The sequence below is a fragment of the Callithrix jacchus genome, chromosome 9 (genome assembly GCF_049354715.1).
Source record: "Callithrix jacchus isolate 240 chromosome 9, calJac240_pri, whole genome shotgun sequence".
Taxonomy (NCBI): Eukaryota; Metazoa; Chordata; class Mammalia; order Primates; family Cebidae; genus Callithrix; species Callithrix jacchus.
The window spans coordinates 60,123,616-60,151,065 of NC_133510.1; the positions used below are offsets into that span (position 1 = coordinate 60,123,616).

Here is a 27,450-nt window from a genome sequence, read left to right on the forward strand (position 1 = left end):
ACTTGGATGGAAGAGGACATATTTTAAAACTCCATGGACAGGAAAAACAACACATTTCTAATTATAAATGTGAATTTTTAATTAAGTTGCTTCTTTCTCAGATATTCTAAGAGATTAAAGAATACCATGCTTAAAAATTAATGTGTTTAATAATTCTCAAGGACACATCTAGACCAACTGACATAGAAATAAAATCAACAATTATCTACTTGGCCTGATCATTCAATCAAGACTATAATGGTTAATTTTTTGTGTCAGCAGACTGGGATAAGGGATGCCCAGACAGCTGGTAAAATACAATTTCAGTGTATGTCTGTGAGAGGTATTTCCTGGACAAATTAGTAGACTGAGCAACAAGATCCACCTTTACCAGATGTGGGTGGGCACCATCCAATCTGTAGTGGAATCTGATCAGTTAAGGCAGAGGAAGTGCAAGCTCCTCTGAATCAGTCGACTGAGCAAACAAGATCCATCTTTACCAGATGAGGGTGGGCACCATCCAATCTGTAGTGGAATCTGATCAGTTAAGGCAGAGGAAGTGCAAGTTCCTCTGAATCAGTCGACTGAGCAAACAAGATCCATCTTTACCAGATGAGGGTGGGCACCATCCAATCTGTAGTGGAATCTGATCAGTTAAGGCAGAGGAAGTGCAAGCTCTTTCTTGCTGAGCTGGGACTTAATATTTTCTCCAGTCCTTGGGTATAAAAGCTTCTTGTTCTTGAGCCTTTGGACTTAAACTGAATTAACTGAATTACAACATTAGCTCTCCTGGATCTCCAGCTTGCAGACAACATATCATGAGTAACCTTATATGACCTATAGTCATATGAGCCAATTCCCAACATAACCCTCCTCTTATATATCTAGATATTCCTATTGGTTCTGTTTCTCTGGACAACCCTGACAAAGACAAGGGGACATAATTCCAGCATGAAGAAATTGCACAGCTAGGTTTTGGAATCCTACTGCAAGACTGTTATTCCCCCTGAACTTCATTCTCCCTAGAAGATGATTTGGCAAGTGTCTTCTGTTATTTGAGAATGTTTTCTGAAAGGAGGTTGAAATAACATCAGCTTGTGAGATGCCACAAGTTACTTCAGCCTAGAAAATCTACCTTGGTCCTGAGCACTGTCTCTCTCCTCACTCTAAGTAATGATAGGATAACTTTGTTTGTTACCTGGGAGTTAGCCATCCTGAGAAACTCCTCAGTCTAGGCAAACATATCTGCCTATTACTCTGGTCTATATGCCAAGATTTACCCCAGCATTTCTTTTTTCTTTTCTTTTCTTTTGAGAAAAGAATCTCACTCTTAGTCACCAAGACTAGAGTGCAGTGGCACCATCTTGGAGAGATGAATCTCACTCTTAGTCACCTAGACTAGAATGCAGTGGTGCCATCTTGGAGCCTCTGCTCACTGCCTCCTAGACTTCACAGGCTCAAGCAATCCTCCCACCTCAGCCTCCTGGGTAGCTGGGACTACTGGTGCATGCTACCATGTATGGCTAATTTTTGTGTTTTTTTTTTTTCAGTAGAGACAGGGTTTCACTGTATTGCCCAGGCTCTTCGCACACTACTGGGCTCAAGTGATCCACCTGCCTTGGCATCCCACAGTGTTGGAATGACAGCCATGAGCCACTGCATCCAGCCTAGCCCAGCATTTCTGTCTTCCATACCTCAGGACCTAAATGCTCAAGTGGCATTTCATACTCAAAAATCCATAATTTGTTTTAATAATAATAGCGAACAGATATTTAACATGTACTCTAAGCCAGGCACTCTTCTTAGCACTTTTATAATATTAACTATTTTAATACCTAGAGCTGTAAATCAAACAATTCTGTGAATACTTACCCTCTTTCAAAGATGAGAAAAAGAGGTACAGGGGAAAAAAAATAACTTGCGTAAAGTTGCACAGCTAGGAAATAGCAGCATAAGAATCTAAATCTGGCTCCAAAACACTCAGATTTTGCCAACACCCGGTACTGTTTTCGTATTAACAACAATAAACTTTTCTTTCAGGGTTTAATAATAATAATAAATATCCCAGTTGCTTAGACTGAAAATCTCAGATTATTTTTTTACTGCTTCCTTTACTTGTTTATTTATGTATGTGCATGAATATTTACTTGCATTTGGGGTGTTCAGGTAGTTATTGTTTGCCTTTTGTTGTGAGTTTGTTTTGCATTTACACTTTTTCTCTATCGAGCATTTGCTCTTGCTTAGGTAAAGTAAGGATTAGGCTCTGTTTTCCCCTTGATATGCTTCTGCAAATAATCCCAATACAAGTTTTGAAAATATGTCCTCCATTTACTTAAAGTACAACCTTTACCATAAATTAAAGATCTAGTAATTTCCAATTAATTTTCTTGTGTTTTCCAGCTATTTACATTTATGTCTATTACAAATAATAGTACATTTTCCTTCTCTTTTGAAAGTATCTGACATTGTCTTGCCTAATTTCACTGTCATCCAAACTCAAAATATAATAAGTACTGTGACAATGAAAATCCTTGTTTGGTTTCCAATTTTAATAAGACTTTTAAATTTTATCATTGTTTTATTCTATAATTTTAATTTTACTTAGATTTTTAAAAATAAGTAGTGTGTGGTGAATTTCATTAAATGTTTTTTTCGGCACTATGAAGATGATCAGTTTTCACTTATCAATATGGGAGATTTTATTGATGTCTTTGCTAACACCAAACAATGGGGGCATTAGTAGAACCACACTATTTGGTCGTGTTGTGTGTTTCTTTTAATAAGCAACTTGATTCTATCTGTAAATATTTTATTTTACCTTAGTATTAATACCATCAATATTTATAACACAAAATGTTTTGTAGTTGTCTTTTGAAGGAATATATTTATAAGCTTTTAATACCAATTTTAGAGTACACTTTGTAAAATATGTTTGGAAGCTTTCTTTCTTTAGGTTATGAAACAATTTAAACCTTTTCAATTCAACATGTGGTTTGTTAACTAACAGCATCAGCATCACTTGGGAGCTTGATAGAATCGTACATGCCACCCAAATCAATGGAATCAGAATCTGTATTTTAATAACATCTCCAGATGATTTGTAAGTTTGAGAATACTGGTATTAATAATATAAGAATTTCATGTTTTTGGAGGCTTAGTGGAATTCACCTGAGAAAAATGCCCTAGTGCTCTGTATGTGAGCATATTTGCAGAGAGCAAAGGGCAGCTGTTTGACAACTTTTCTCATTTTTTAATCAAAAAGTTGAGCTGTTTATTTAACCAAAGTCAACTTGCCTAATGTATAGAAAAAGACAAATCAAGAAATGCATAAATTTAATCAAAGTACTTTTTTTTACTTATTTTTATGTCATGTAACTGTTTGATTTTTTAAAAATATAAATTGTGTGCATTTGGGCTTCCCCCCTTTATTCTACATTATGTTAGTTACCGCTCTACTTTTCTTTTCAAGGAAGCAAACTTGTAGCTGTTGGTTTTAGTTTGACGGCATTCTCAATCACCAGTTTTGGTGTACCTGTTAATTTCTTCTTTCATTTCCTTACCTTTCATGAATCTTTTCCTAGTTTAAGACACAACATTTAATTTATGAATTCCTAAATTTCTTCTCTGTTTGCATTTTCCTTTCTGCACCGACTCCACTACTAAAAGCTCTAAATAAAAATATACTATTTTAATTTATGGCTAATACTAGAAATTACCATTAATTCCTAGCAATCCTTTAATTTCTGATTTCCTCCTTGATCTAATTTGTGAAATACAAAACAAATTTCTTATTTTAAATTGATTTGGTTGGATTTTGAGTTTTTTCATCTGAGTTATTATCCCTAGTTTTCTTGCACATTTGTCACAGAAAATGGTCGCCCTTCCTAGAATTTAAGAAAGTGCCCCTAAGGCACTAATATTTGACCAATGTTTCATGGAAACTTGATGTTTTATTTTAAGATGTAGCTTAATATGTTTATTAAGTTTATTTTAAAATATTATTTATATTCTTAATTTTTTTGTTTACTTTGTCTTGGATTGAGAGAAGTGAGAAAAAACATTTAAGGATACAAATATATTTTAGGACAGATTTTTCTTTCTTTTCTTTTTTTAATTATACTTTTTTAAGTTCTGGGGTATATGTTCAGATCGTGCAGGATTGTTACATAGGTATACACATGCCATGGTGGTTTACTGCATCCATTCCCCCATCACCTACATTAGATATTTCTCCTAGATTTTTTTATTTTCACTTTTGGTTCCTGAAAGATTCCTTTATAAAATTTTTTTTTTTTTTGAGAAAGAGTTTCGCTCGTTTTACCCAGGCTGGAGTGCAATGGCGCAATCTCGGCTCACGTGACCTCCGCCTCCTGGGTTCAGGCAATTCTCCTGCCTCAACCTCCCTAGTAGCTGGGATTACAGGCACGTGTCACCATGCCCAGCTAATTTTTTGTATTTTTAGTAGAGACAGGGTTTTACCGTGTTGACCAGGATGGTCTCGATCTCTTGACCTCGTGATCCACCCGCCTCGGCCTCCCAAAGTGCTGGGATTACAGGCGTGAGCCACCGTGCCTGGCCTCCTTTCTAGATTTTTAATCTGTGTTATTTGGTATAGAAATATTCATGCTAAAGAGATTCATTTGGAATTTCATTTTTTAATCATTATAAAATTTTCCTTTTTAGTTAAAATTTTTGCTGTAAATTCAACCTGTATATATTATTATAGCCAAATCACTGCTTTTTTATTCTTAATTTTTGGCATTTGCTTCATTACTTTTTAGCTATAGTTTTACCCAGAGATTTAAATACCAATTTGTTTAAGAATTATTTAAGTATAGTTTATGTATTCTATCAGATATATTTTCTGATACTTTTTATTTGATAAAAATTTATAACAGGTATGATTACTGATATAATCATTTTTTTCTTAATTCACTATTTTATGTTAGATTTTGTGTTTTAAATATTTCCTGCTTCTATCATTTACTATATCAACCATTTGTTTGGCTTTAGTTTATATATATTTTGCTTCTCATCTTTTGACAGCTTATTTCAGTATTTTTATGTTCTTATGAAAAACTTCATATTGCAATAATACATTTAAACTTCTATGCTTCCTCTTTTTAATACTTACAGTAAAGAAAATAGTGTATATATTTTCTTCTACTTGTCTTTCTTTTATGCTTTCACCTCCTGATTTTTTTTATTTTGTAATTTTCTTACAGTTTATAACTATTGTATTATTTTCTGTTATCTAAACTGTTTCTATCTTTTGGACAACATTATGTATTTAACTGATTTTAGAACTGCTTCATTTGTGAACTCTTTTTTTTGGATGTGTTTCTCAGTTAGATTTATATTATTCACTCTGTTACATAAAAGGAGTTTGGAGTGGCATAGTGTTTTAATTTTTATATGTTTGGGAATGTTTACTCTTGCTTTTTAACTTGAAGAATAATCTTAGTTTAGAGTTTAATATCTTGACATATTTATGGGCTCTATATCACTCTCATCCACCACTGAATTTTGGAGTACATAAGTCTGAGATTAGTCTGATTTTTGCCTCTTTCATATATAATTCAGTATTTTACCAGAATGTCCTAAGGATTCTAATATTTGAAAGACTGGATCCTTCAAAGACACATCTCAATACTGATAATTCTGTATCAACTCTTCTTAGGACACAACATGCCTTTTAAATTTGCTTATAATATTTTATTTCAGAAAAATTCTTTTCTTATAAGTTTGATTTTATTTCAATCTGTTTTATTTTTACAGAAACATGTTAGCCACACATTGTAGAGATCTGTTTTCAATTCATATCAATTATTTAACTCTGTGACCATTTTAGCTTGTCATTGTCATTTCATTTTGATTTATCAGGCTTGTGTTTCCTGACTCTTAGAGTTTCCTACTGGGTTTACTCTAACTTTATTGCCTTCCTTTCAGTAATCTTTTATTCTCCCCTCAATTCCTACATTTGGTCTTCCATGTGTACTTAGTACAAACTATACTGTATTTGACATCTCTACTTTGGCTTTAATAACTGTTCTTCCCCCTTTTATTGTTATTATTATCACTGGGAATAAAAAGTAGAGAAGAAAAATATTTATTCCACCAATCCTAACTATAGTGTACCTATTACTTCAAATAAATTCCGCATTTATCTGGTATCAAAATGTTAAAATTAAAAAGATGTTAAAAAATAGGAAGGGAATTCTACTTTCACTGATGATAGAGTACCTTTTATTAGACTAACTCCCTCACCAAGAGCAACTATGAAAGTGGACAAGAGAAGAGAAGAGAAGACACTCAGAAGAGACCTCTTCGAAGATATCTGGAGAGGAAAGAGCCAAGAATTAAGGAGATGAGATTCTGGAGAAAAGAGAAATGCACTGAGGAATGACAGACTTCCACTACCACTATTTTCCTTTTGGCTATTTGCTAATCCCAGCACAAGGAAAGAATGTCAAGTAGGAAGTGTATAGAGCCTACAAAAATGCCATGCTATGGAGAATACAAACAGTGGAATTCAGGGCTTGCAAAGCAGTTAGGAATTTGAGGGGACAGGTGCCAGATAGTTTTTCTCCAGTTGAATGTGTCGTGAATAATAAGTTCCTCTTCAAATCTTCAAACTTTCCTGTGCTTTCTGGTTCTTTCTTGTTCTATAAACTGCCCGTCCTGCCCTTGCCATGTCCAGACATGCCTTGTACTTGTTCTGTAAACAGTCATTCTCACCTTAGCAGCTGACAGACTTTCCCTTCCTGCCTAATTAGCCATATTCAATTTCAAACACTAGCCAATTGGGTCAGCTTACACTGTGCAGTCCAACTCCAGCCATTGGGGAAAGGGTACAGAAAAGGAACTACATTAGTATAAAAACCCCTGCTCTACCCTACTGGGTGTGCTGCAATTGCATCAGACACAGGCAGCATCCTTCTGTGGAAGTAAATTTGCCTTGCTGAGAAATCTTTTGTTTGAGTGCTCATTTTCTTGGCAACTCTGAGTTCTTATTTCCAACAGACATCTCAAAAGTATGAAGTTGGACCTCTTTTCTAACTTATTCAAAAATCTTACTTTCTTTTATATCCTCCAGCTTCTCAAATACTTCTCAAACTTCCTTTCAACTGGTCACAACATCTTCGTAGTTGCCTCATTAACTAATGTGTTTAATAAAATTGTTGATGTATATTCATCTTCATAATAGCAATTATATTAAAAATTATATTTTAATATATTTAATATATTGCAAAGATATAAAAGAAAATGAAATCTACAATAATGTCCTCATACTCAACAAAAGAAAAAAACATCACCAGTATATTTTGAATTTTCTTGTGTTCTCTTCTTATCCTTCATCACACTCTCCTCAGCTCCCTCCATACCCTAACTAATAGATTGATTTTGACATTGATGCTTTTCTTAAATTTCTTTAGTACATATTTCTATAAAGTAATTATATTCATACAATGAGATATATGTGATATATGTAATACATGTGTACATGTTCATATATAACATAGTTTGCAAGCTTTTATAACTTACATATTTGTATAACTTACATCCTTGTATTCTTCTTCACCTTGCTTTTCCTACTCAGTGTTATATTTGAGAGATGTATCCATATTGACAGATGTAGCTCCAGTTTATTCACTTTAACTACTGTATAATAATTCATTGTATAAAATACTACTTTTAGATAAAAGCTTTTATGAATGTTTAGGTAGCTCAGATTTATTCTTACACATTTTTCCCTTTCTGTTTTTGTAAGACACTCCCTGAAATACATTACTAGGAGTAAAATTTGGGGTCATAGGAACTTCACTAGCTATTTCCACATTGATCTCCCAAGTGGCTTTACCATTTATTCTTGCATACCAAAACTTGGTACTGACATTTTTAAGATTGTTGCCTTTCAGAGGAATGACAAATTATATCTCACCGTTTCTTTCTTTATTTTATTCTCTTTATTATAAGTGACATTTACTAACTTCTATTAATTAAACAGACTGATTTCTTCTGTAAATTGCTAGTGATGTAGGATTTTTTGCTCCTTAGCTCAGCTAAATCCAGGTTCTCGTCTCATGACTAAAATGAATTAGATACACGGACACATTCAGGCATGAGGAGGGCAAAATGTATTTAGTGAAAAGGGAGCTCTCAGCAGAGAGGGGTCCTATCAGCAGGCTCCAACCTCACAGATTGAATACCAGGCCACCACAAAGGAGCTGAAGAGGGTATCCTTCCTTGCATAACGTGTGGATTCCTAGTGGCTCCATCCCATATCCACAGTGTATGTGGGCCTCCAGTCCATTGCAGACATGCTAAGGCAAGACCCTGTGAGGGTTTCCTTACCTGCAAAAACACATCTGGTGCAAATACTATTGCGGGGGAGTCAGAGATTTTCCAGGGACCCTTACTTATCTGCCTAGGTATTTGTCTTCCCCCTATCTCTATCACTAGTATGTGAATGTTGCTCTTTTTTTTCTTATCATATGCCTACATAATATGGAAGTTTTTGTATTTTACATCACTAAACATTGGTAAATTACAGGTGTTGCAAATAGTTTCGTGATCTATAGTCAATCATTTTATGTTTCATGGTATTATTTTGGTGAAAGAAGTTTTGCATTATGATTCTAAGCATATATATCAATCTTTTCTCTTATGGTTTTTGCTCTTTGTGTCTTGTTAAATAGATCCATGTCTACTCTTAGGTTATATTAATACATTTCTATAGTCCTCTATACATTTTTAAATATTATTGAGCTTTGCATGAATTCTTTCAGCAATTCACTTTTTTATAGAATGGGAGTTAGAGACTCTATTTTAATTTTTTTCCTTTGGATAACCAATTGTCCTAATAAATTTATTGAAGAGTACACTCTTTTTACAACAATCAATGGTGCAGCCTCTGACATAATTCGAGTTGCCATAAATGTTCAGTTTTGGTCCTGAATTCTCATTTGTGTTCTATTGATCTCATTATTCATTACTGCACTGATTTCACACTGCTTTAGAAATTGTCATCTAGCTTCTTTCTGAAAAGTTTAAAATGATCATATTTATTTCCCCTTTAATAATTCATTTATCAAATAATAAGCACCTGCTATATGCCTGGAAATATTCTTGGTGCTAGAGAGAATTAATAATAACTAAGGCAAATTGGCTTTATAAAGCTTACATTTTGTGGAATTATCAGATGATTAACAAACACATGCATAATGCAATGTTAGTGATTGGCAATATATAGAAATATAAACTGAATGAGAAGACAACAATGGGCTATCTTAAGTCAAGTCAACAACAAAAGTACTCTCTTTAGAGGGAATGTTTGACTTGAAAACAGTGAAAGGAAGAAATAAACTATGTAGTAAGAATATTTGGGGCAAAAGGAAACAAGTGCAAAGGCTCTGAGATAAAAATGCATGTCTTTGAGAAGCAGAAGAAAGGATGGTTTCACTAGAATGGAGTAAAGAAGGAGGAAAGGGAGAAAATAAGGCCAGGAAATGTTATACATAGGGCTTTGAAGGTTATAGTTGGAATTTTGGATTATCTTAAGTGTCTTAGGAAGACTTCTAAGTAAGAATCTGATAGAATCATTTATGCATGTCAGTAACATTGCTTAGGATGCTGCATGAACTGTTATTAGGAAGGCAAATATAGAAGCAGACTTGGAAGCAATTTAAACGATCTGGGCAAAGATGATTTGGATTAAATTGGGATGGTAGCAATGGAAGTGGAGGTAAATGATTTCATTTACTATATACAGCTACAGTTGGTCCTCTGTGCCTGCTGTTTCTGCAACTGTGGATTCAACCACAAATAGAAAATGTTAACATATGTGTGTGTGTATAAAATATAACAATAAAATAATACTACATTTAACAAGTAATACAGTACAACAAAAATTTACATTTTATTAGGTATTGTAAGTAACCTAGAGACTGTTTAAATTATACAGAAGGATCCACTGTAGGTTACATGCAAATATTATGCCACTTTATATGAGACACTTGAGCATCTGCAGATTTTTTGATATGGAACGGTTCTGGAACCAATTCCCTGCAGATACTGAGGGACAACTGTATTCAAATGAAATATATATGGCATCTAAGAAATTGTGAAATATGTAAGTATAACTGAAAAACAGTTGTTAGCATTTCCTGTGCAATGGTGAGGTTCATTTGTGACCTAATAAAGACTGGAAAAGAAGTATGTTGGGAGAGAGAAGAAAAAAAAAATAAGTTTTTGTTTTTGGAATGGATAGGTTTGCCAAGTGTACTAGAAATTCAGGTGGAGACATTGAGTAAGCAGTTGAATATATGAGTTGAAGATCTGAAGAGACGCTGAGGCCAGTGGTATAAATTGGATATGACCACCTAGCTTTGAGGAGTTTAAAGCACAGAAGAAAAATGCACTGGAGTCTTACAGAATTCCAGCGTTTAAGGGTAGGAAGATGACACATACCTATCAAAGGAGGGTGTGGGATTCAATAGTCAAAGGAAGGCCACACCGAGTACAAAAATGGATTCACACTACTCAAAGTAATCAGAAATGGCGCAAACACATGGAAAAACGTTTCATGCTCATGGATAGGAAGAATCAATATCATTAAATTGGCCATACTGCCTAAAGCAATTTATAGATTCAATGCTATGCCTATTAAACTACCATTGACATTCTTCATAAAACTAGAAAAAAATTATTTTAAAATTCATACAGAATCAAAAAAGAGTCCAAATAGCCAAGGCAATTCTAAGCAAAAATAACAAAGCTGAAGGCATGGTGCTATCCCAATTCAAACCCTACTACTGGGCTACAGTAACCTAAATAACATGATACTATTACAAAAACAGACACATAGACCAGTGTAGTAGTATACAGAACCCAGAAATAAGTTCCCACATCTACAGTTATCTGATCTTTGGCAAACCTGACAAAAAAACAAGCAATATGGAAAGGATTCCCTATTCAATAAATAGTGCTGGGATAATTGGCTGGCCATATGCAGAAGATTAAAACTGGGCCCCTTCTTTACACCATATACAAAAATTAACTCAATATGGATTAAAGACTTAAATGTAAAGCCCAAAACTATGAAAACTCTGGAAGACAATATGGGCATTACCATTCAGAACATAGGTACAAACAAAGATTTCATGACGAAGATGCCAAAAGTGCTTGCAACCAAAGAAAATTGGCAAATAATATTTAATTAAACTATAAAGATTTTCTTCACAGCTAAAGAAACTATGATTAAAGGAAACAGACAACCTACAGAATGGAGACACGTTTTGTAAACTATGCATCTGACAAAGGTCTAATATCCTGCATCTACAAGGAACTTAAACCATTTGCAAGAAAAAAATTGAACAACCCCATAAAAAAGTGGTAAAAGGACATGAAAAGACACTTTTCAAAAGAATACATGCATGTAGCCAACAATTATATAAAAAAAAGTTCATCACTGATTAGAGAAATGCAAATCAAAACCGCAATGAGATACCATCTCACACCAGTGAGAATGGCTACTATTAAAAAGCCAAAGGAAAAAAAAACAGGTGCTTGTGAGGTTGTGGAGCAAATATGAATGCTTAGACACTGTTGGTGGGAATGTAAATTAGTTCAACCATGTGGGAAACAGTGTGGTGATTCCTCAAAGACCTAAAGGCAAAAATACTATTTGAACTGGCAATCTTATTACTGGGTGCATACCCAAAAGAAAATAAGTCATTCTATTATAAAGACAAAGGTACATGTTATCCTCATTCCAACACTATTTTTAATAGCAAAGACATGGAATCAACCTTAATGCCCATCAGTGATAGACTAGATAAAGAAAATGTAGTACATATACATCGTGGAATACTATGCACCCATAAAAAGAATGAGATCATGTACTTTGCAGGGACATGGATGGAGCTGAAGTACATTATCCTTATCAAATTAATACAGGAACAGAAAACCAAATACCATATGTTTTCACTTTTAAGTGGGAGCTAAATTATGAGAACATATGGACACATAGAGGGGAACAACAGACAATGGAACATACTGGAAGATGGAGTCTGGGAGGAGGAAAATGATCAGGACATACAACTAATGGGTAATCTTAATACCTGGGTGATGAAATGATCTATACAACAAAACCTCATGACACAAATATGCCTATGTAACAAATCTGCACATGTACCATTGAACATAAAAGTTAAAAATAAATTGATTTACAGAGGAGGCAGTAAATACACAGTGTCAGAAACACTTGTAAATTTCACCATGAATATCTTAGATGAAGATAAAATTTACTATCATTGACAGCAGAAATAAGTGGCATGAAGTAAAGATAGAAATATATCAAGCAGGAAATCTACTAGGTATTTTTAAAGAAAGTATTCATTTAGAAGACTCCCTGAAAAACATAGCATTCCAACCTTGAGAACTGGAATATTAGCCAGATCTACAATTTTCTGTGTAAGTTAATATAAGGTCCGTGTTTTAACAGACAAGTATAATTAATCTTTTTATGTTAAGAGAAAGAATTGTTGTATAGAAGATGCTAAACTAAAGATTATAAACTATTCAAATACTATCTCTATTGTTCCATAAAGTTCACACTCCTTGGTTTTGTTGTTGTTTGTGCATGCATGCATATATATATATATATATATATATATATATATATATATATATATATATACTTTTTAAAATTGCATTTTAGGTTCTGGGGTACAGGTGAAGAACATGCAAGATTGTTGCACTGGTTCATACATGGCAATGTGGTTTGCTGCCTTCATCGCCATCACCTATATCTGGCATTTCTCCCTATGTTATCCCTCCCCAACTCCCACCCCCCACTGTCCCTCCTCTAGTTCCCCACTATAGACCCCAGTGTGTGATGCTCCTTTCCCTGTGTCCATGTGTTCTCATTGTTCAACACCCACCTATGAGTGAGAACATGTGGTGTTTAATTTTCTGTTCTTCTGTCAGTTTGCTGAGAATTATGGTTTCCTGGTTCATCCATGCCCCTACAAAAGACATGAACTCATTGTTTTTTTATGGCTGCATAGTATTCCACAGTGTATATGTGCCACATTTTCCCTGTCCACTCTATCATCGTTGGGCATTTGGGTTGGTTCCAAGTCTTTGCTATTGTGAACAGTGCTGCAATGAATATTCATGTGCATGTGTCCTTATAATAGAACAATTTATAATCTTTTGGATATATACCCAGTAATGGGATTGCTGGTTCAAATGGAATTTCTATTTCTATGTCCTTGAGGAAGCGCCACACTGTCTTCCACAATGGTTGAACTAATTTACACTCCCACCAATGGTGTAAAAGTGTTCATATTTCTCCACATCCTCTCCAACATCTGCTGTCTCCAGATTTTTTTTATGATCGCCATTCTAACTGGCGTGAGAATGGTATCTCAATGTAGTTTTGATTTGCATTTCTCTAATGACCAGTGATGATGAACATTTTTTCATAAGTTTGTTGGCCTCATATATGTCTTTTGTAAAGTGTCTGTTCATAACCTTTGCCCACTTTTGAATGGGCTTGTTTGCTTTTTTTCTTGTAAATCTGTTTTAGTTCTTTGTAGATTCTGTATATTAGTCCTTTGTCAGATGGGTAGATTGCAAAAATTTTTTCCCACTCTGTTGGTTGCCAGTTCACTCTAATGATTGTTTCTTTTGCTGTGCAGAAGCTCTGGAATTTAATTAGATCCCATTTGTCTATTTTGGCTTGCTTTTGGTGTTTTAGTCATGAAGTCCTTGCCTATGCCTATGTCCTTAATGGTTTTGAATAGGCTTTCTTCTAGGATTTTTATGGTGTTAGGTCTTATGTTTAAGTCTTTAATCCATTGGAGTTAACTTTACGAAGGTGTCAGAAAGGAGTCCAGCTTCTGCTTTCTGCACATGGCTAGCCAGTTTTCCCAACACTATTTATTAAACAGGGAATCCTTTCCCTGTTGCTTGTTGTTGTGAGGTTTGTCAAAGATCAGATGGTTGTAGATGTGTGGTGTTGCCTCTGAGGCCTCTGTTCTGTTCCATTGGTCTGTATCTCTGTTTTGGTACCAGTACCATGCTGTTTTGATTGCTGTAGCCTTGTAGTATAGTTTGAAGTCAGGTAGCTTGATGCTTCCAGCTTTGTTCTTTTATTTAGAATTGACTTGGCTATGTGGGCTCTCTTTTGGGTCCATATGAAGTTTAAGGTGGTTTTTTCCAGTTCTGTGAAGAAGGTCATTGGTAGCTTAATGGGGATAGCATTGAATCTGTAAATTACTTTGGGCAGTATGGCCATTTTCATGATAATGATTCTTCATTAGTTTTTTAGCCAAGATGATCTGGTTCCTTTCAACTTCTACAGCCTCATTTAAATTTCCTTTTTCCTTTACATCTTCTATTCTGCATCCAAGCCATAGTGATTTTTAAAAATTAATTGTAATTCCACCAAAACAGTATGTGTTCTATTTCCTTTTGTACATTCTTCCCTTTCTGAAATTATTTCATAATTTTGCTTTGATAATTTAACAATTCCCCCAAAATGTACATGACATGACATAATGTAAATCCTGTTTACATATCAACTACTCAGTTATGTTTCTACTTACTTCCAATATCTTTTAGTATAATTTTATTACTTCTTTTTCTATATAATTTCTATGCTCTTAGAGAAGTAAAATTCATAAAGTCCCATAGGCAAAAGGTGGCAGAGTTAGGAGGTCTGTCTGGATTCAAATTTCATGCTCTTTCCATTATAGGATGTGATTTAATCCACTTAATTAATATCCATCCCCTACTTTGCAAATTCTTCATGTTGTGCTCTGATGTTGCTTCTAGACCAACAGAAGCCATTTTATTCAGAAATAAAAATAACAGCTATTCTACCCCTTCCTTCTTTAATGAGGATGAACAGCTACAAGTGTGAAACTTCTGAAGGCCTAGATAACTTTGTCAAGTCCTTGTCACATAAAAAAGAAAACTATTAGGAAATAAATCACAATTTAGAGCTGGTTCTTGAATAATGTTATTTTATCAATGTGGTTTGGTTACAATAGTGATGAGAAAAAATATTGATTCTCAGCCAGGGCCACAGTCTATGGGGAAGATCCACATTTTTCCCACATCTGCTGAGGTTATCTTCAAGCATTCTGGTTTCCTCCCAAATCCCAGAGCTGTGCATGTTAGGCTCATTGGTGTGTTTACACTGTCCTAGTATGAGTGAATGTGGATGTGCATGAGTGCCATGCCGAGAATGGCATCCAGTCCAGCATGTTTTCCTGCCCTGATCCTTGAGCTGCTGAGATAGGCCTCAGCCACCCACAACCCTGAACTGGCATAATTGAGTAACTTTATTTCAATTGCTAATATAATTAATATTAAAAATTTTCTGCATCTTTATTTTTGTGACCAGAAGTATGCTGAAGGAAATTATTATTATTATTATTATTTTGAAACAGGGTCTTACCCTGTCACCTGGGCTTAAGTGCAGTGGCTTGATCTGGGACCACTGTAGCCTCAGACTCCTGGACTCAAAAAATCCACCCACCTAGGCTTCCCAATGTGCTGGGATTAGAGGTGTAAGTCACTGCTCCTGGCCAAAAATAAAATATTGCTTGTATCAATTCGCCTATGGTAAAATTGGTTTCACTATAGGTTACTTTTACTTAAAGTCACCTTTTCCAAGAACCTTTCAACAATGTTAACTAAAGAGTTACTATATTAGGTAAGGTCTTCCTAGAAAGCACAATAACTGTCTATCTTTGAGAAGTTACATATACTTTAAATAAATTAACTTTCATACGAAGAAAATAAAAGAAATATTTAATTAAATAAACTAGTTTATTCCACACTACAAAAACAGGGGTCAGGAAATAAGCTCATAACTGATTTCAGGAAATTTGATAAAAATGAAAACAATATAGAAGACATGATATAAATAAATGATATCAAACCTAATCTCATTAGTGAAGGTTTGTCATATAGAGCTCTAACTTATTAGGTTGGTGTCACTGAAAGTAATGACAAAAACCACAATTACATTTGCACCAACCTAATGTTATAGACAACAGCATCAATTTTAGGAAACCATCAGTTCCAGAGATCTTATTCTGCAGGAATGTTATAGACTTGATCAGTCCTCACAACCGTTACCTTTCACACCTTTGATGACATAATTTTCAATTTAATTTATAAGTATTTTTATCGATATTTTAATTTTTATTCAGATATTAATAATGTAGTCTTTTTACTATTCCATTTTTAATATAGTTTTTAATAGCACAGTTATCTTGGCAGGTTGTTAATAGTTGGCTACAGTGAGTAACCACTTTAATTTGAATCACTAGTAAAGAAAGCTGCATTAGTAGCATTCAACTAACAGATTATGCTCGTAGTTTGTGATTTATATTTGGTGTTCTGATTCAAGGGCTAATGTAAAGGTAATGTTAAGGAAGTAAGACAAATCAGCTGCTAGTTTATTTTTAAGTGAAAGGCTCAATAGCTCCAGGAATTGCTCATTTATTCAAATAACTGTGTACATTGCTGATATCTGTTTCTTTTAATTTTATGAAGCCATTAATAAATAAGGAGCAAAGATACCAATTGTTTATTACTAGATGCATTTACTGCCAGGAAATGCATACTGAATTTGAGGTACATGAATGGGGATTTTTAATTTTTATTCATAAAATCTGAAGGAGTCATTTTTGTTAAAAGAATAAGCCTGTAATCTAAATGTATATAAAAAATTTGATTGATGATAGTTGTAGTCAATGGATCTTAAGGATGACCAAAGCAGCAAACTGGATAAAGAGGCAAGATCCATCAGTGTGCTGTATACAGGAGACCCATCTCATGTGCAAAGACAACACAGGCTCAAAATAAAGGGATGAAGGAATATTTACCAAGCAAATGGAAAGCTAAAATGAGCTGGTTTGCAATCATAGTCTCTGATAAAACAGACTTTAAACAAACAAAGATCAAAAACCACAAAGCAGGACATTACATAATGGTAAAGGGATCAATGCAACAAGAAGAGCTAACTATTATAAATATATATGCAGCCAATACAGAATGACCGAGATTCATATGGATTCATAAAACAAGTTATTGGAGACCTACAAAGAGACTTAGACACCCACACAATAATAGTGGGAGACCAATACTCCACTGTCAATATTAGACAGATCAACAAGTCAGAAGATTAACAAGGATATTCAGGACTTGAACTGCGCTCTGGACCAAGTGGACCTAATAGACATCTACAACACCCTCGACCCTAAATCAACAGAGTATATATTCTTCTCAGCAGCACATAGCACTTATTCTAAAATTGGCCACATAATTAGAAGTAAAACACTCCTCAGCAAATGCAAAAGAACTGAAATAATAACAGTCTCAGATCACAGTGCAATCAAATTAGAACTCAAGATTAAGAAACTCACTCAAAACCTCACAACTACATGGAAATTGAACAAACGGCTTTTGAAGAAACACTGGGTAAATAACAAAATTAAGGCAGAAATAAAGTTCATTGCAATCAATGAGAACAAAGAGACAACGTACCAGAATCTCTGGGACACAATTAGGCAGTGTTAAGAGGGAAATTTATAGCAATAAATGCTGGAAAGATCTGAAACCGACACCCTAACATCACAACTAACAGAACTAGAGAAGCAAGAGCAAAAAAAATTCAAAAGCTAACAGAAGATAAGAAATAACCATGATCAGATCAGAACTCAAGGAGATAGAGACATTAAAAAAACTTCAAAAAATCTATGAATGCAGGAGCTGGTTTTTTGAAAAGGTTAACAAAACAGATCACTAACTATATATTATTTACATATATATATTACATATATATCTATAATAATATATACATAATATATGTATGTATTTTGTATATATGTATATACATCCCATACTGTATGATATATATATAGTATACATATTATATATATAGTATAAAATATACATATATATACATATATATCTAATAAAAAATACTAAAATCATTATAAATTATTGCTAAATTAGATATAAATCTGATGAATATCCTACAGGGTGATAAACCATACTTTTGGTGCTGTCTTCTTTACAGAGCAGAAATCATTTTTGTCTGTGCAGGACAGACATTATATCTCTGTTGGACAAAAATATTAACATTTTACCAATTTTCTACAAGCTAACATCTGAATTTACAGTTGTAAAATGTGCAAATCAATAACAAGTCAGGATTCTAGTCACCTTAGATGGGCTAGTTAGGCAATGCCTTACATGAAAACAAATTATGCAATCATATTTTGCCTTCCAAGTTTTGGAAAACCTTTTTCTGAACAAAGATCATCCCAATTTACAGTCCTCACTGGTCATATGTGAAAGTGCCTTTTCGGCCCCTCATGATTATTACTATTACCTCTTTTAAAAATGTTTGCCAATTTCATAGATAAAAATGAAATCTCATAATTTTTAGTATTAATGTGACTGAAAAATTCTCTCTTAGTCTTATTGAATATTTATTGCTCTTCTTTTTTTAAAAAAATCTATTAATATCATTTGTTCATTGTTCTAGTGGTGTATTTGTATTAGTCTTTTCCTTCTTGATTCATGTTTTTTGATCTATTCCTACCAAGTTTTTTCTTAAATTATACATTAATTTATATTTTCTTCTGTTTTTATTTCCTTGGCATTTTTATCTTTTCATTTACTTTTTCCTCTTTCATCTCATTTTTTTAAAATGAATTTTTAGAGCAGTTTGAGGTTTGCAGAAAAATTGAACAGAAAGTATAGAATTCCCATATACCCTTTTCCTGCCCCACCCACAGACACAGTTTTCCCTATTATTAACATCCTGCATTAGTGTGGCATATCTGTTAGAATTGATGAGCCAATACTGATACATTATTATCAACTAAACTCACATTAGGGTTCGCATTACATGTGCAATAATTTTTTTAATATAGAAATAATAGCTGATTTTATTATTATCAATTCCAAACAAGTCTTTAAATCAACTAAATGTATTTAATTCAGTATAAGGTTACAGTTACTTTCACATTTGTCTACAACCACAGTAAATACAGTTCTTGGCATAAAGACACAGACTTTATAATTCAAAGCCTACCCACCAGCAAGATTACATGTACAAAACTCCCAATATTTTTTATATAACAGTGGATTAATCAAATTAAAATAGTTATACTATCTAGAATAAAGTAAAATGTACATAATTTACTCATAAGATTCATATTTAAATTATCTTTACAAAATACTATCCTGGAATTATAATTCCAATAAGCTTCAATTTTAGCAAAAATATAAGTAAAGTAAATATAAATAACAATTATACAGTAAGAGCAGTTACTTTAAATTGAAAATGAGATCAGTGAAAATTATTTTTGAAGAGAGCAAAAAATATTGTGAGGTTTCTTGCTGTGGTTCTGGATGCTCAGTAATAGGCTCATTTGAAGGGGGAATCAACCCTGAAGGATATTTACCTATTCTTTTATTTGAAAATTGACAACAGAATAATTACTGGATCTAACAAGATAATTTTTATAACATTGAGAAAAATGTACCTCTTCAAATACAGATGATTAAAGAAAATATTATTATTATTATTATTATTATTATTTTCTGAGATGGAGTCTTTCTCTGATGCCCAGGCTGTAGTAGTGCAGTGGCACAATCTTAGCTCATGGCATCCTCCACTGCCCAGGTTCAAGAGATTCCGCTGCCTCAGCCTCCTGAGTAGCTGGGACTATAGATGTGCACCACCACACCCAGCTAATTTTTTGTATTTTTTAGTAAAGACGGGTTTTTACCATGTTGGCCAGGATGGTCTCGATCTCCTGACCTCATGAACCACCCACCTTAGCCTCCGAAAGTGCTGAGATTACAGGTGTGAGCCACTGTCCTCAGCCAATATAATTAATTTTTAATGTAATTTTTGTCCTATCTTAATGCCTCTTTTTAAAAAGAGGAATTACTTCAAAATATATTAAACTTAGTGTAAAAATATGTTTTCTTTCATTATCAAAATCCTTCTCAAAGAACATTTTCATGTAATATAATTTTCTCCAAACGTAAAATTCACATCAGTGATTCCATATTCTGGTTTGATATTATACTAAAACATATCCAATTATAACAAAGACTACCTTAAAATTCCCCCAAACAAAATTCATTTTAGTTCACTTTAAATTTTAAAAGAGAGGAGAAACAGGGAAGGAATGACTAGATGAGACATTCATAGGCAAAGCCTAGTATTTGGCAAACACATATTTATTCTGCAGAACCCTATAGTTCAAAACAGTAAAGTATAAATATAAAAACAAAGATTATTCCTTTTTCTTATGTGAAGCTTTAAAAGAATGCAATAAATCCAACAATTAGGTCAAGCATAATAAATACATTTCAAGCTTAAATAAGTAGGACTACATCAGAACTACTTACGAAAAAGAGTTTAAAAAATATCTTAGCCAGTAATGTTAAGGCTAGAATATAAATTTTAATTGTTTTAACTAACTGCCAGAATAACAAGTTGCTACCAAATAAGAAACAAATAATTTTAGTTTTGTAAGCCCTGCGAAAAGTCAATTATTTTTTGACTACCAAAATACAGAAATAATTCTACATTATTAAGATGAATCAATTTGAAACCTCATTACATTTCACTTATGGCTAGCTGCCTTCCCAAATGGGAAAAGTAGTGGTACACTCATAGAATGCTAGAAAATTTTTTCCTCCACTGTTTTACTATATGAACAGATTGTAAAATTAATAACTCTGATCAGTAAAACACATATTGAGCTTCAAAAACAAATTTTAAAAAACAAGCATACTTGCAAATGGAGCATGTGGTGGACCTGGGAAATCCCTTGGTGGAAAATTATCTCCAGAAGCTCCATTTTCCCACAGAGGTGACAGGGGCCCAGTGTCAGAAGGACCCCTGTGAGAAATGGTTAACATATCAGAGCTTTATTCTCCTCTTTCATTGGTGGTCTGATGGTCCAGAGGATTCCCTGGGCCTCTTGAGCCTTCTCCTTCTCTCTTTGGAAGCAAAGGTGAGAATCTGGGTGGACCCTCCAACAAAGTTGGAGGAGACAGAAAAGCTCTCATTTCAGATGAAGGCCGACCCAATGTTGAAGGACCACATGGGGAAGGCTCTCTGCCAAATGGTGCATTTGGAACATCCAGTACCTACAGATCTTTTCCTAAAAGTTCAAATTTAAACTCTATTTCAGTTAATTGTTGTCTGTTATGAGCATTTTCTTTCCTTAAATCATTGCGATTTCGTTCAGCAGTTCCAGGTGCAAACCAATTATCATGCGCCTTGTTCTCATAGGAAATAATGCGCTTTTGACAATAATGCATCATTCTCTCCAATTATTCTTCAATATCTTTGGCTCGCTTTCTATAGGTCTCCAGCTTTGCAGTGGCATGGCTGATCCTTTTGTCTACTTTAGGAAGTTTCTCTTCTTTCTCTAACTGGTAATTTTCCTCTGTTGTTAATTTCCTATAGAGTTTCATTTCATTTTCTTGATATAATTCAGCCATCACTTTAATAAGTTTCTGATGAAGCTTCTGATTCTCACTTTCAAAATGTGTTTTCTGACTGCAACATGCTTGTTTCCATTCTCAAAAGTTTTAATATGCTCTGTAAGCTCTTCCTTTGTTTTATCAACTTCAGATAAATGAATATAAATTTGGGTTCTTTCTCCGTCTAAGCTTTTGAAAGAAGCATTGAACTTAACAGCATGAATCAGTTTCTTCAAAGCTCCTTTTGGAGGATGATCTAAGTACACACCTTTTTCTGATTCACTGCTCATTTCTGACTCCAAGTTATCTTCATCCATTCTGTCTTCTCCAATCATAGCCGCCCAATCTTTCATCTTCAGCAAGTGTTCAGTCAGAGTCTTGATGTGATTGTCTTCAGCACTGAGAACTTGTTCTGCGTGTACTTTGGAGTCTTCCAATGTTATTTTCTGTTTATTGAGTTAACTCACTTGTTCTTTCCGTACTTCAGCTTCTTGCAAAAGCTGTTTCTGCCTTTCCTGAAGTGGAGAATTTTCATTCAAAGCATCTTTTATTGCTATCTTCAGTGGTTCTTCATTCACTGGAAATAAAGTCTTGAAGGTCATTTTGGCTTCAGCTACTTGTGATTTGAGGGATTTTGACTCATCTTCTAGAGACTGTATCCTTTTTGAAATATCCATAATCAGTTCATTTTGTTCAGAGTGTTTCGATTTCTGTTCTTTTAACTCTCTTACTAGACGCAGTATTTCTCCCTCAAGTTACACATTGATCCTGTTCAGCTTTTCACAGGTTACCTCCAAGCTTTGTGCTTCTGTTGCCTCCTTCTCAAAGCTGGCATCATTTAAAGATGACTCTACTTAACGGCCTTCATACTCTTTTTGAATAAGGCCAAATTTTTCAAGTAGTTTGCGTATTTCTTCAGTGAGTCTAGAAAGCATTTTAGCAAGCTTTTTCTCTCTTCCCACATAAATCTAACTCCTAACCGATCTAAAATCTCTTCACACACACACACAAAAAAAGAATAGCAAAAAATCCAAAAATGGCTGCCCATATCACCCATTCCCATGGAAAACCATAAGAATTAGAATCTGCTCCCATACTTTCATGCAGTGTTGCCACAATGCTGCATAGTACCTCCAGAACCAGCCTCCAGTATGGCTGAGGGGTAGCCTGGGGCTTCTACATAGTGTCAAGGCTGCTCTGGCAGTTGCTGCAGTAACACTGGCCTGCTGGGATCACAACAAAGGGCAGAGAACAAGCAGCCTTCTGTCCGGAACCTGAATCCACAGGGGGCAACTGGAGTGGACCACGGCAGAGCAAGCTGCAGGGAGAGCTGGGAAATGCTGGGAAGCTGGAAGACATGAGGCGGGGGTGGTGCTGGGGGATGCGGGCAACCACAGGCCTCACAGGCCCATGCTGCCTTTTTCTTTTTTATTTTTACTTCATTTTTAGAGATGGCTTGTCATGTTGTCCAGGCTGGTCTTGATCTTCTAGCCTCCAGCAATCCTCCCGCCTTCCTCAACTAATCTTGGCATTGCAACTTCCACACTTTCTCCCTAACTAGAATAATTTTACAATTTTAAAATCCTATTTATCCTCCTCTGACTAAGCCTTTGTCAATACCATAACTGAAAAGGCTCTTCCACCTTTAATTATCCTTACTGCTTGTATAATACTGAATTACACAATCTCACACATAAATTAATGCAAAACATAATTTCGCAGGCATGTTTCTCATCTGAATTATATATACTTTTGAGCTAAGACCTGTCTTAATCATCTTTATATGTCCACATAGGTAGAATGCAAGTAATAAGACACAACTCTGAAGATACTAATGGTTTTTTTCCTTAGAAAACTGTCTCAAGTCATAGATACTTACATTTTTTAATAAACTTTGAGATTTTCTTTTAAAATGCCTTTAGAGAATTAAAAAAAAGGGGGGGCCTATAGCTGCTTATCTGATTCCTCATTTTAGGACTCAGTAAATTGTATGAGAACCTAATAAGACCTTCAGGCCCATATTTGCTGTCAGTGGCTAAGGATAGGATCATATACTAAGTAGAAGGCTACAACTGGAAAAAGTCTGGCAGTCAGGGTATGACTTATTCTACACTTGCCACTAAGTAGCTGATTTAACACTTACACACATCATGTAATATTTTTTTTTTTTTTTTGAGACAGTGCCTTACTCTGTTGTCTAAGCTGGAATGCAGTGGTACAATCCAGGCTCACTTCAACCTCCAACTTTGGGATTCAAGCAATTCTCCTGCCTCAGCCTCCCAAGTATCTGGGATTACAGGCATTCACCACAACACCAGGCTAATTTTTATATTTTTAGTGGAGATGCAGTTTCATCATGTTGGCTGGGCTGGTCTTGAACTCCTGACATCTACTAATCTGCCGCCTCAGTCTCCCAAAGTGCTAGGATTAGAGTCATAAGCCACTGTTCCCAGCCCATATCATTTAACATCTAAAGGCTATAGCTACTTCATCTAGAAAATGAGTTTAGATTAAATGACTTCCATATCTACCTCAGTTCTAAAAACAGAAACAAAACATATTATTTTATGTCCTCTGATATCAAAAGACTTTTTTAGAGTCATGTTAGGAAAGAGTAGTAAAAGTAACATTCATCAAGCTTCAGCTCTAATTCCTAACAAGGGCTCTGCTGGCAATCACATTAGAATCACAAGTCAAGTTAGGATACAATTAACATCTCTAACAGAGTAACCCAACAAACCAAATACTTCAGCTAACTCAAGTCATTAGTGTGCTATTTTAGAATAAGGGGGTAAATCACAAGAAATATTAAGTCCCAGAAAACACACTCCGTGGTAGGGGTCTGCACCTGTGGCCCATCACCCACTATTTGTATTAATAAAGTTTGATTGAGCACAGCCATGCCCATGTGTTTACTTGTTGTCTGTGGATGCTCCTGCATTGCAAGAGTGGGGCCGAGTAGCTGTGCCAGAAAACATGGCCCTACAGAGCCCAAATAATTAACTATTTGGCTCTTTGCAGAAAGTTTGCCAACTCCTATCCTAGGGAACTAAAAAATGCAATTGGGAGTGGTTTTAAGAAGTTTTGGCTCATGTTCACAAAAGAATGCCCCAGAAACGATTAAATACTATATGTTTCAAAAGCATCAGGCTGGGAGTGGTGGCTCATGCCTGTCACCCCAACACTCTGGGAGACAATGCAGGGGGATCACTTAAGCCCAGCAGTTTGAGACCAGTCTGGTAAACAGGCTGAGACCTCATCTCTGAAAAAAAAAAAAAGGTAAAAATAATTAGCCAGGTGTGGTGGTTCACACCTGTAGCCCCAGCTAACTCTCAAGGCTGAGGAGGAAGGATTGCTTGAACCCAGGAGGTAGAGGTTGCAGTAAGCCATGGTCATGCCACTGGACTCCAGCCTGGGCAACAGACTGAGAGGCTGTCTCAAAAATAAAAAATATTTAAAAAGCATCAGATAGTCTTGCTCTGCAAAGATCTTAGATTTTCATAGTCAGAAATACCTAGAATTGTTTGAAAACTCCCAGTCTTAGCTGAAAATGGAATTTGAGGCTACAAAGATAACAAAAGATCACAATATAAACTGTGTGGTGTACAGTCTAGAACACAGTCTTAGTTTCCCACAATTTAGTTTCCCAAAGAAAGAAAAGATAGGAGAGGAATGCACTTTCACAAACTTGGGTACATGTGAAGTTCATGCAGGATTGTTACATAGGTATACACATGCTATGGTGGTTTGCTGCATCCATCCACACATCATCTACATTAGGTATTTCTCTTAGGATTATCCCTCCCCAATCCCCCCACCCCCTGCTATCCCTCTCTTAGCTCCCCGACCCCTGCAACAGGCCCCAGTGTGATGCTCCCCTCCCTGTGTCCATGTATTCTCATTGTTCAGTACCCACTGATGAGCGAGAACATGTGGTGTTTTGTTTTCTGTTCTTGTGTCATTTTGCTGAGAATGATGCAATTTTTGTTGTTGTTGTTGTTGTTGTTGCAGAAAGGTGACTTAATTTAGATAAAGAAAAGAGAAGGAAAGGAGAAGAAAAGAAAGACTTCCACAAAGAATGTGGAACGGGATTCCAGGGAGGAAATCCAAGAGGGGAAAGAGAGCTCCCACTATGTGGGAGGGGATCCCAGAGAGCTAGAAATCCCGATGCGATTTTTTTTTATAGGGTCAAAGCATCATCCAAGTGCAATGCATTCTATACCAATTGACTGAGCATTAAGAATCCTTTACTGCTTAAGGCCAAACTGAAAATTGGCCTTACCGAGGGGCATTAAATAAATGGGAAAGGTTGCCCACATTCATATATAAAAAGACTTTATTTATCAAATTGATAAAATGTTAATTTATCTTCCAATAGGGTTATAGATGGGACTTGGTAAGTTGACTTTAAATTTATGCTAGTTTTCCAAGAAGTGAAGAAGAAGAAGAAGGAGGAGGAAGAAAAGAAGGAAGCATTTGCCCTACAATATAGATAAGGATTTACTGCAAGCACATGTCACTGGCACAGTGATAGACAAACTGGCACTTGCAATTAGGCAGGCAAGCTGAAAAGCAGATCATAACTATATGCAACTTGACAGATGACAGAGGGGGTGTCACAAGGTAAGCTTTGGAGTGGGATTATTTAACACAATACTATTTAACAATACTGTATTGTATACCTGAACTATTATTTATATAGAAAAGAAAAAGAAAGTAAATTCCTACTTTATACCATCACAAAAATAAAGCCTAAATGGATCAATATCTTATGTTTCAAAGGCCGAAATTTAAAACTTCTGGAAAAGATTATATTAATAAAATAATTAATAAACTTTGTCTCATTAAGTTAGAAATATTTTTTAAAAGACACAGACAAATTTGTATAATTGCACAGATATGGAATCTAAAAATGTCGAACTTATATAAACAGAGAGTAGAAGAGTAGTTACCAAGGATCAGGAAATGGAGACTAGCAAAAGATGTTGGTCAAAGGGTACGAACTTGCATTAATAAGATGGATAAGTTCTGGAGACCCAATGTACAACAGGTGGCTATAGTTAATAATACTGTATTGTATAATTAAAATTTACTAAGAGAGTATGTTTCTCATTACACACAAAAAGGCAGCTTTGTGAGGTGATTGATATGTTAATCAGTTGAGTTGTGTTAATCATTTCACAGTATATATGTATAACAAAACATACTACATAGTGCACCTTGTATAAACATGTTTCACAGTGTAAATAAAACAAAACATACGACATTGTGCACCCTGAGTATGTACATTGTATTTGTTATTTATGCCTCAAAAAAGTTAAAAAAAAGATTTCAGAATGAAATAATTTTTAGGATGGGAACCCAAGGGGTATGGACAAACTGAAATGTAAATACATTAATTTTAAATTTAAGAATATCAAAAAGAAATAATTTCTAAAACTTACAGAAAGTAAGAAGAGATTGCCCAGGAAAAAATAAGTGGCTTCATTGCACACTCTTCAACAACAATAGAGAATCTAAGATGATAAAGTATTAATAAAAAGTAAAAACTTCAAACATAATGTTTGTCCAGTCCAACAGTCATAAGAAGAATGTTCTCAGGCATACAAAACCTTAAAAATCTGTAATTTCAGAACCTACACTGGCATTACTTTTGGAGAAGGTGCTCACATGGTAAACACATTGAGAGAATGCTGCAAGACTGTATATGGACAAATTGTGATCAGTTTTGGTGGAGGGGGACATTTACCATTACCTAAAGAGCATGAAGACAAGAAAAAAATTGGAAAACAGACAATAAGGGATCAAAGAAACACAAGAGCAAGTTAAAGTACTTGCCTTTCTGAGGAAGATTCTACCTGGAAGAAAGCAGGAAAGATGAAAACCAACAATTTAATAAAGAAAATACTATATTTAAAAAGATAA

At 34.7% G+C, this 27,450-nt stretch overlaps 1 pseudogene; it reads right to left on the reverse strand.

The window, feature by feature from the left end:
• Positions 1-20,520: 20,520 nt before the first annotated feature.
• Positions 20,521-22,582, reverse strand: LOC100392955 (melanoma inhibitory activity protein 2-like; annotated as a pseudogene).
• Between the last annotated feature and the right edge of the window lie 4,868 nt (positions 22,583-27,450).